Source organism: Gekko japonicus, unplaced genomic scaffold (genome assembly GCF_001447785.1).
Source record: "Gekko japonicus isolate JY-2015 unplaced genomic scaffold, Gekko_japonicus_V1.1 scaffold162, whole genome shotgun sequence".
NCBI classification, from domain to species: domain Eukaryota; kingdom Metazoa; phylum Chordata; class Lepidosauria; order Squamata; family Gekkonidae; genus Gekko; species Gekko japonicus.
Window position 1 is genome coordinate 434,788 of NW_015176456.1, and position 12,132 is coordinate 446,919.

Genomic DNA, 12,132 nt, shown 5'->3' on the forward strand with positions numbered 1-12,132 from the left:
TTGTGGGGGGGGGGGGGTTGTTAAGGACAAGATAATGTAACCACTTAGTAGACCTCTTATATCCCTCTTTTCCGGAACTGGTATTGTTATTTCTAAGGAAAAAAGAAAACGTGAATTTTGAAAATCTATTATTTGACTCAGTGTGCTGCAGCAGTGAAAACGGCAAACTGTGTTAGGGATTATTAGGAAAGGGATTGAAAATAAAACGGCTGATATTATAATGTCCTTTTATAGTTCTGATCACTGTATATCAAAAAGGACATTGCACATCTGAAAAAAGAACAGAAGAGGGCAACCAGGATGATTAGGGGGTTGGAGTGCTTTCCCTGTGAGGAAAGGTTGATACGTCTGGGACTTCTCAGTTTAGAAAATAATAATTAAGGGGAGACATGATAGACTGAGGTTTATAAAATTATGTATGGGGTGGATAGAATTGACAAATAACTTTCTCTCCCTCACTCAAAATACTGGCACTTGAGGGCATCCTATGAAGTTGATGGACAGTAGATTCGGGGTGGACAAAAGGAAATACCTCCTTACACAGAGAGTGATTTTGCTGCCAAAAGATGTAGTGATGGCCACAGGCAGACAGCTTTGAAAAGGGATTAAATAGATTCATGGTCCAATAGTGGCTACTAGCCATGGTAACCAAAGCAAACCTCCACATTAATAGGCAGTCAGTCTCTTACTCCCAGTGCCAGGAGGCAACATCAGGGGAACGCCTCAGCCATCTGTGCCGTTTTTGGCCCTTCAGAGGAACTGGTTGGCCACCATGTGAGACAGCATGATGGACTAGATCAGAGATGTCAAACTCATTTTTTATAAGGGCCGATTCTGACATAAATGTCACTTTGTTGGGCTGGGCCATGTGTGCCATAAAACGAATGCCAGGTACTGAAGATATAAATTTTATAAAGGACAGCAGCTGGTCACCTCTGAGTTCGTGTATCCTCACTGCAAGGCTCCATGGGCTTGGAGGGGGAGTGCAGAGGAAAACCCACATGGGTGGACTGGAGAATCTGCAGTGCAATGCTGGGCAGATGCTCCCATGCTCCCATGCTGCTTGACTGCTGAAGATGAGTTTGTTCCGCCACGCTGAAGCCACAATCGCAGTGGCTCTGCCCACTCACCCTCTAGCAGTCTCCTGTTCCCTCCCTTGCACCAGTTGCTTGCAGGCCGCTTAAGAGCCATGGGGTGGTTGTTCCATAATCATGGGGCTGCCACGAAAAAGGCCATCTCGTATGCCTGCCAGACAAGCTTCTTTGTGTGAGAGTCAGGAGGGCCTCTATGATCTTAATTCCCAGATAGGAACATGTGGGAGCAGTCAGTCCTTCAGATACCCTGATCCCAAGCCATGCAGGGCATTAAAGGATAAAACCAACACCTTGAATTGGGCTCAGGAGCTAATCGGCAGCCAGTGTTATTGCTGTAGTATCAGGGTCATATGTTCCTTGTAGCTGCCCCCAACCAGCAACATTCTGCACTACCTTGCAGCTTCTGAACACTCTTCAAGGGTAGCCCCAAGTACAGCATATTGCAGTAGTCCAGTCTAGTTGTAAGTAAGGCACGAATCACTGTGGCTTAAGCTGGGCAAAAACACTCGAAGCCACCTCAACCACCTAGTTTTCTAAGGTGACTGCTGTGTCAAGCAGCACTCCCAAACTGCTTGGGTTCTTGAGTCCTTTGTCTGTCTTTCTGCTAGCCCAGAAAACCTCTGTCTTGTTGGGATTAAGTTTCAGTTTGTTCAACCTCATCCAACCTATTACTGACTCAAAGCACTGATTCAGAACATCAACAATATCCTTGGAATTAGGTGGAAAAGAAAAGTAGAGCTGGGTGTCATCTACATAATGGTGACACCACAACCTGTACCGCCTGATGACCTCTCCCAATGGCTGCATATAAGTATTAAATAGCATGGGGGGGATAAGAAAAACAAACAGCATGGGGGATAGGAAGGAACTCTGCAGCACCCCACAGGCCAACAGTCATAGGGCAGAGTAGGAAAACCCCGGATATTACTTGGACCACCATAACATGGTGCCCCTTAGTCCTAGTGTTGAGAGGCTGCTCAGTAGGATACCATGGTTGATAGTATTGAAGGCTGCTGAGAGATCCAGCAGAACTAGCAAGGTCACATTCCCCCAGTCTGGTTCTTAATAGAAGTCATCAACCAAGGTGACCAAAGGAGTCTCTGTTCCAAATCCTGGCTGAAATGGGTCCAGAAAATCAGACTCTTCCAAGAGATCCTGGAGCTGAGAAGCAACTATCTGCTCAAGCCCATTGTCCAAGAATGGAAGATTGGAAACTGGCTGGAAATTTCCCAACATGGTAGGTCTCTGAGGGTTTTCCCGAAACAGGTCTAATCACTGTCTCCTTGAGCAAGAGCAACAGAACTCACGTTCTCAACGGAGTGTTTCATCACTTGTCTTACCCATTCAGCCAGTTCCCCTGACAGTCAGGGGAGTGCAAGGGTTGAGAACACAGGTAGTAGGTTTCCCTATGCAAGGATTCTGTCCACATCTACAAGCTGAAAAGTATCTATATGAATCGCACATCTAGATGCCAAATGTACTTCATCTGAACAGGCATCCATGATGGCATCTAACCCAAAGCAGATCTGAGTTATTTTGTCTGCAAAATAAATGGCAAGTTGTTCACAGAAGGCCGTCATGTGGTCAGAGTCCAAATCCCTGGTGATAGCACATAAAACTTCCCAGACAACATGAGACAGCTCAACTGGGCAATTATGTGCAGATACAATCATGGCAGAGAAATATTGCCTTTCTGCCATCATCACCACTATAATATAGGCTCTAATGTGAGTTCTGTGCCATGTTCAATCAATCTCACTCTGTTTTTTGCTAGCTGTTCTCCCTCCCATTTCATCGCCATCACCTCCCCAGTAAACCAGGAAGGCAGCTTGGCTTTGGTAGGGATGGTGGAGAGAACACTTTGGAGTGATTGTGTCCACAGCCCAGGCCATCTCATAAGAACATAAGAGAAGCCAATGTTGGATCAGGCCAATAGCCCATCCAGTCCAACACTCTGTCACACAGTGGCCAAAAATACCAGGTGTCATCAGGAGGTCCACCAGTGGGGCCACGACCCTAGGAGCCCTCCCACTATTGACCCCCCCCCCCCAAGCACCAAGAATACAGAGCATCACTTGCCCCGGAGTCCCTATCTATACCTTGTGGCTAATAGCCACCAATGGACTTCTGCTCCATATGCTTATCTAATTTCCTCTTGAAGCCGTCCATGCTTCTAGCCGCCACCACCTCCTGTGGTAGTGAATTCCATGTGTTAATCACTCTTTGGGTGAAGAAGTGCTTCCTTTTATCTGTTCTAACCCAACCGCTCAGCAATTTCATGCAGTGCCCACGAGTTCTTGTATTGTGAGAAAGGGAGAAAAGTACCTCTTTCTCTACCTGGTCTATCCCATTCATAATCTCCGTATTCCAGAGAGCAGTCAGACCCTCAATAAAATCTTATCCTTTGCATGTGAGAGAGGGAAAATGATAGCTGGTTAGTTATTTGCAAGTTATGCTGGTACACCTACTAAATGTAAAACTTCGTTAGTCTTAAAGGCGCCATTGGACTCAAACCTTGTTCTGTAACTTCACTAATACAGCCTCCCTTGCTGCTTTGCCAACTACAGGATTGTCCATGATGTTACACTACTTTTAGGAAAAGCACTCAGTTCCATAAGTAATGCCTTATGTGTCTGACACAAATAAATTTGTATTGGTGGCCTATTTCAGCAGTGTCTCTTTCAAGATGAGGACAGACACAAAGACATCTGTAATACTCTTTTCTTTAAACCAGGCAAAAGATCCTAAGAAAGACCAGATTGACTGCCCTTTGTTCTGAGTCTCACCACTGCACTGTTCTGATTCTCCCCTCTTAAAATCCTAAAGCAGAACTGACAACACAGCTGAGAGCAGTTTTAAGAAGTTATCAAAAGTACAAGAAACATTCCATTCTAAAGAAGAAGCAATGGAGAGTATTCAATACTAGAATCTTAAGTGGATGTAACACTGTGATCCCAGGGCTAGGAAATTCCAGAAGATTTGGGAGTGGATCCTGGGGAGGGGACAGACTTCAGTGGGGTATAAAGCCATAGATCCCACCCTCCAAAGCAGCCATTTTCTCCAGGGGAACTGTCTCTGAGGCCTGGAGATCAGCTGTAATTCCAAGAGAGCTCCAAGTCCAGCCTAATATTTGGCACCTCATAGATCCTATGCAGAGTTACTGTAAGCAAAAGCCATTGAAATCTGAGTGGGATTCAGTGATCTGTAAGGAGAAGATGCTAATGGTCACAGGTCTTTCACATGTTCTTCTTCCCCCAACAGTCTTTTCTGACCTACGTAGACTAAAACCCATGCAGGTCAGAAGCAGGGCCGGATTAAGGCCAATTGATGCCCTAAACACAGCCCAACAATGGTGCCCCTTGGCTCTTCCATTGCTTAATGACAGGACATTATTTATTTATTTATTTAGGGGTGGTGTTTTTTTTACCGCCCTTCCCTGCTTACACGGGGTTCAGGGCAGTTCACAACAATTTGGTTGATTACAATGTAAAATACGTAAAAACCATTAAAATATAATATTTAAGACATTCTGAAACATTTTAAAAACAAGATGGCAGTGCTAGCATTCAGTCTTGGGGAGGAGGATGCCAGGCAGAGGTATAGAACTGTCGCTAGCCTCAACCAAAGGCCTGGCATAACATCTCTCTATTTTACATGCCCTGCAAAACTGTATTACATCAGACAGCATGGATGTCACTCGGCAGAGAGTTCCACCAGGCTGGGGCCAGGGCAGAAAAGGACCTGGCCCTGGTTGAGGCCAGCTGGATATATTTTGGGCTGGGGTCCACCAGAAGGTTCTTATCTGCTGATCTTAATGCTCTTCAGGGGACATACTGGGAGAGGTGGTCCCGGAGGTACATAGGTCCCTGACTGTTAAGGGCTTTAAAGATAAGCATCAAAACGTTGAATCTGATCCGGCGCGCCACTGGCAACCAATGCAGTTCGTGCAGCAGCACTGGATGTATGTGTGCCCTCCGTGGGGTCCCTATAAGGACCCACGCTGCTGCATTTTGTACCAGGTGGAGCTTCCGGGTCAGTTTCAAGGGTAGCCCTGTGTAAAGTGAGTTATAGTAATCCAGCCTGGAGGTGAACGTTGCATGGATTACTGTGGCAAGGTCAGGGAGAGACAGATGGGGGCCAGTTGTTTGACTTGGCACAGTTAGAAAAAGGTCCGCTGGACAACATTGGCAATCTGGGCCTCCATAGATAAAGCAGGGTCTAGGATCACCCCAGACTCCTGATGGTAGGTGCCCGGTGTCAGAGGCACCCCATCAAGAGCTGGGAGTTGGCTCCCAAATCTTGTCATTCCCCCCCCAGCCACAGAGCCTCCATTTTAGCTGGATTCAGCTTCAACCGGCTTTGTTTCAACCATCCCACCACGTCCTCCAAACCGTCAGCCAGATTTTTCAGGGTGGAGTCTTGGCGGCCACCAGTCAGCAGATATAGCTGGGTGTCGTTGGCATATTGGTGACACCCAAGCCCACAGCTCTGAACCAACTGGGCGAGGGGGTGCATATAGATATCAGATATTAAGACTTAATAAGTGCCAAAGGTGCAATAAGAGATTAAAAATTCAGTTTTCTTCCAGGCCATACCCCACAACTATATTACATATTAACTTTTTATTTTTTATTTTACACTAAATAGCAGTATCCAATATAAACACATTATTTACTCATCTAGGGCAACGAGAAAAGCAGATTTTCAACGCTTTTAAATGCATATTTAAAATAAAATGGTTATAAAAGAAAAAATGCAATTACAAACATTGAAAACTATTTTTAATCACCCTCCCAAAGATTATGGCAAAATATGATCTGATACTATCCCTACTGAAATTATGTGATCTCAAGAGCATTCTTTTCAATTCTGAAAATCCTCTTTCTACAGAAATTGATGTTGGTGGACACTTTTTTAAAAAAAAGATATTCTAATGGAGAAATACCATTATTTGTAAGAAACAAAACATCTTTTATTCCATTGCTTTCTAACCTTGAAGATATGCAGGATTTCAATATACATGGATCAGAAGATGCAAAATAATGCTCATTGCTGCCTAGTTATAACTGTATACTTATAAAAGTTTTCTACTGCTTTTTTAAATTGCAAACTCTTTGATCAAGTCCTCAAAACTAATCTGACGTAACAAATCTGCTTATATACTTAGCAGAGACAACTAATTGAAAACTAGCCTGTCTTATTGCATAGTTGCCCCTGCTGCCCCTCCTTGGTGTTAGTGGTTCCACTGCTTATCTTTTCTTATGAATAGCCATAACAGAAGGAATGACTGAGAAAAATATTTCATGTTCAAGATGCTCCTCCCTCCCTTGGTGCCCTAAGCACCTGCTTATTTTGCTTAATGGTTAATCCAGGGCTGGTCAGAAGGCTGCAGTGAGGAGAGGGTCAAATTGCCCTTACAGTCTTTTCCATCGATGCAGCTCCACTGATGGAAAAGGGAGAAGACCGTGGTTGTGCCCCACCCCACTGCCGCTTCTCCAACCCACACAGGTTGCACAACCTCAGGATGGGAATGTGGGAAATACTCAAGTTCCTTGCAGCAGCAGACTGTTGGATCCAACCTAATGGGCTCAGACTAGAATAACACTGTATAGGATTCCACTGTAAATGGACCATTAGGATATCAAATATTAAGATAGCCATTCAAATAACTCTAGAATATGATCTCCGTGTGTATCCTCTTTTCTTCCCAAAGTGACCTAAAGCATCCTGGCAACAGTGGAAGAAAACCATATTGTAAATAAATGAATATATACAGAAAACAACCTATATTTCGTCTTTGCAAAAAAAAAAAAAAAAACCCGGAGAAAAAATATCTTGCCCCTTTAGGGAGGCGTGAAGTGTTGAAATGGGCAGCTGAAGCCTTTCATGACATGTGGCTAAATAAAATCACCTGGTAAATAACATCACATTAAACCTCTGGGGCAGGACATTTTCCCCTCCAGGTTGCTGGCAACTGTATCCTGGCAACAGTTCCCTAGCCTCTAGAAGATCCACTGATGCAACAGGTTTAAAACAGACAAAGCAAAGATGCCCCCCCCCATCCCCGAACCTCAAGTATCAGAAGTTAATAGCCAGTGTTGAGTTTCTGAAGGATTAAATTTCCAATGGTATTAGCTTTAACATTGATCAGCACTCATACAAATTCCATCTTTCCATATAATACTATGGAACTACAGAGACAGGATAGAAACATCAGAACAGATAATATTGAGACCTTAACCCTTTCTTCTTTTACCTTCAACCTGTCCCTTCTTTTACCTTCAACCTGGGAATTATTTACCAGTTGGAGTTTAGAAGTGGAGAAAATCCCACTGAATCCCACAGTACGTATTCTGTCTGCAGGATTGTGGTATTTTCAGAGCTTAAGTTAAGGCTATCCATGTTCTTATTTTAATTGTGATTTTTTATTGTATTAATTGGTTCTATTGTATTTTAACTGTGTAAGCCGCCTTGAGCCACTGCTGCACCGGCAAGGCAAGATATAAATTGAAATAAATAAATAAATAAATTTAATAAGACTCACTACATGCTTAAGATGAAACAACCATATGATTGCCAGATGTATAGCAGTTAGAGTGACAGATTAGGACCAGAGAGACTTACATGTGAACTGCCTCTCTGCCATGAAGCTTGCTCAGTGACCTCAGGTCAGTCACTTTCTCTCTGCCAAATCCAATCACATGGCTATTTATTTATTTAATTAAAAACAGGGCTATTTTTGGGCAGGAACGCACAGGAACGGAGTTCCGGCTGGCTCCTGAGTTGGCCACACCCAGCAGGAACTAATTAGCATAATAGGCCACACCCAACAGCAGAAACTCATTAGGATTGGCTACAGTAGGCGTGTGTGGTCTAACATGCAAAGGAGTCCCAGCTACAAAAAAAGGCCCTGGGTTTTGACAACAAACAAGGTAAACAGAATAAGAAGCAAAAGGTGGGTGTGGCTGGATGACCACACTTCTGGCAACACGGGGCGGTGGCCTAATATGCTAATGAGCCGTGGTGTCGGGGTGTGGCCTAATATGCTAATGAGTTTCAGCTCTTGGGTGTGGCCTATTATGCTAATTAGTTCCTGCTGGGCTTTTTCTACAAAAAAGCCCTGATTAAAAACATGTCTATACTGCCTTTCCAGCCAAATAGAATCCTCAAGGTGGTGAACATCAAAACATTAAAACGTTTCGGCATTTAAAAAAATCTAACATAAATTATATATACAATAATCCAATAAAAACATATAAACACACATAAAACCAAAACCAGCGAGGAAGGCCAATAGCAGTTATTGGAAGTATACCAAAAGAAAACAAAAGTTTTCATCCACTGGCAGGAGAAAAGCAATAGAGGGAGACAAATCTTTCTGGGGTTATTATGAGGATAAAACATATAGGAATACCATGTAGGTTGCCCTGAGCCCTTGAAGGAGAGGCAGATAAAAGTGTGATACATAGATAAATCATAGAATTAAAGGTGCCACTTGACTCTAAATGTTCTGCTGCTTCAGACCAACACGGCTGACTACCTGGATCACACAGTCATGGTGTTATGGAACTTTTGAATCACAGTATAGCAATCCAGCTTTTCAGAGGAAACAATTTGAGTCACATCTGAAGGTGACTTTACACCGTTTTGGCACAGAAGCAAATGTAAATACATGTCTCTTTGTACAAAGATATATATGGGGGGGGGAGCTGCTGATTAAGTGCAGGAGATAATGACCTGAACAATGGGCTGAAAACTGTGACCAGTTGTGGGAGTAAGCCCCGGGGAAAACAGGAGTGACCTGCTTGACACAGCACCCACATTCCTAAGCACTTAAATATTCATGGAAACAATCAGGAAGACAAACAGGATGAACCAGAAATCTCGGCACAAGAAGAAAACTGTAAGTGAATCACAGTTCAATCATAATCCAAGTTACCTGACCCTGTTCGTAAACTTTTACGGTCTTTCTGAAGGAGTGTTAAATACTGGGTTCAAGATGCATCACAGTGAACAGCTCTACTTTATTAAGTGATTTCAGGAACAGGACTGAAAAACCAGGGCAATAGCCCTGTTTAAATAGCATGCAAAAACGACACCCAAACACACCCCACTCCCAATGATAGGCTATTTACATAACACTCGTTTCTCATTGGTCACTTCCAGAGTCCTGGTGGGCTATTGTTCTAGAGCTTCAAGCTCAGCCAGTCTCTGGTAGATAGTCCTGGAATGTTCCAGTCCTAATACATAACAAGGAGCATACGCAATTATTATTATGTAATATTTATTTATTTAGCACTGATAGTATACCATAGGTACCCGCTGAAAAGGACACAGAACTGACATGGTCTCTGCCCAGAGGAGTTACATACTGAACTGACAATGGAAAGGAAAGGTTGGAAACGACATATGGACAGAGAGTTTGGGGGTAAGGAAAAGACAGCTAACAATGGTGGAAATAAAAAGGTAACCGGAGGAACTCAAGGGAAATGTTGCTAAAGTACTTACTCAAAAGTTTAGGTTGTTACTTGCTTAGAGCAAATACTTATACTTTAAGCTTTTACTTACTGTTATAAACTAAAAAGAAGCTTTACTCATGTATGACTTAATATGAGAAACCTGAATAAGCGTTTATTACCAGCAATATATATAATTCCTGTTAGCCTTTCTTTTAGTAATGCTGTCCTATCACCTGTAGTCGGTTAGTGTTTACCCACCCCTTCTTTCTATGTAGTATGTAGTATAAAAGCAATAAAAATGTATATATATTTTTTTAAAAGTTCAGGTTGTGAGCTGGTACAATGCAGTGACTAAGAGACATGGGCAGTTCCAATCTTACCAATGCAAAAACCCAATAGATGGCTTTAGGCAAGCCCCTCGACCTGCTATAAGCAAATAATACTTCTAGACCTTTGTAAACCTGATGCAATCTCATGGCAGCAAGCCTGGAATTGTGCTTCCCATGTTGTTCTGGGACCATTGGAGCCTGCCTCCTCCCAGCCATGGAGACAAGCTGTGGACGAGTCAGGGCCAGGTGGCAAATGCTATCAGCAGGAATAACAGCTTCCTGGTGGTGGAAGAAGGCTGCAGGATTTGTAGGGTTGCCACCACTGGCTTGGGAAATTCCTGGAGATTTTGGGGCGGATGCTGGTGAACAGCCTAATCAGTATGTAATGCCATACAGTCCACCCTCCAACCTGCCACTTTCTCCAGGGGAATGGGACTACGGTATGTTGCCTGGAGATTATTTGTAATTCCAGGAGATCTCTAGGCCCCACCTTGAGGTTGACAACCTAAACACAGGTCCTGGGTTGCCCACAAAAACTAAGCATTAGTAAAGGAAAGCAGTTGGATAAAAAGAAAAGGAGGGTGCTGGACACATAGGGACCACATTTGCAGAAGGTGTAGACATGGAAATGGGAGGTGCAGAGATGAAAATGGACATGACTTGGAGATTATTTTAATTTATACCCTGCTTTTCTCCCCCAATGGGGCCGCAGTGGCTCAGAGGTTAAGACGCTGAGCTGCAGACCGGAAGGTCTGTAGTTTGGCAGTTTTAGACTCTAGTGCTGCATGAGGGAGGGAGCTCCCATCTCTGGTCCCAGCTTCTGCCAACCTAGCAGTTCAAAAGCAAGAAATTGCAAGTAGATAAATACGTACCACTTTGGTTGGGAAGGACACCTGACCACGGAAACATCTTCAGACAAGCGCTGGCTCTTCGGCTTGGAAACAGAGATGAGCATCGCCCCCTAGAGTTGGATTTGACTAGCTTTTGAGCAAGGAAAAACTTTACCTCTTCTTTCTCCCCCAGAGAGAGGGGCAAAGTAGCTTACAATGGCTGTGGTCATACACACTAAATAATCCATTTTCAATGTACTTTCCAACTGGATTTTGCCAGTTCACACAGTAAAAATTCAGATGGAAAGTGGGTTATTTAGTATGTGTGATCGCAGCCATAGTCATTCTCCCCTCTCCCGTTTTATCCTCACAACAACTGTGTGAAGAAGGTTAGGATGAGAGGATGACTGGCCCAAGATCACTCAGGAAACTTCCATGGCAGGGTGGGAATCTGATCCCAGTCTGACACTCTAACCACTACACCATACTGGCTCTTTGGGTGGATCAACATGAGGAAAGGAAGGAACAAAAGGGATGAGAGACTGGTGATGTGATACACTTTATGGGGCAAAGCAGACAGAGGAACTGTCTTTAAAATAATAGATAGATCAGTGGAATTGTTCTATTACTGATGGCTTTATCAGCTGTACAGGTTGCAAAATTATCAGTTCCACAGTAATTTACATTTTACATATGAAATAGAACAGAATACGCTGTTTGACTAATTTGAATGGCTGTGCTGCAAAGCTGATTTACAGTGTCATTTCACCCTTCCTGAGCTTTACGCAGTATCAGTATAAAATTGCCTGTTTTTCATGCATCGGAAACCTGATACATACTCATTTAGGATTGTATTTCTTGTGCGCAGTGACAGAAGTCCCGAAAAGTCCTTTAAAGAGACCCTGTGAGTTTAAGACCGCTTGCGTGGGAGGGCGGGATGGAAATCTCATAAAATAAATAAAAATAAATAAATAATACTCTGCAGCTTGCAGAAAACCATATTTACCGTTATCATCAACTGAAAGAGCCACGTTTACTTCCAACCCTGGAATGAGGCCTATGCGTCTGGGTGGTTCCCAGCTTATCTGTTCTTCCTGTTACAGCTGTTTCCAGGTGTGAACCACCAGTCAATCACAAGCCCCACTGAGCAAGGGCCTTGCCCACTTACTCTGCCCCATGTTTCAGGAGCCACACTTGGAAACAGTGCTCAGAAGAGCTGCAGGTTGCATGTCAAAGAGCCACTGTGGCTCCTGAGCCATTGAATATCACTGCACCAGTGCATTTTTTTCACTTGAACTTAATCAAGAACTGAGGCCATCTAGTGGGAAGAATTAAAATAAAGGTGAGGTAAAGCAACAATTTCAGATGTAAACAAGGAGAACTTACAAATTTCAAATTTGCTCTTGCTCTCTGTCTTGTT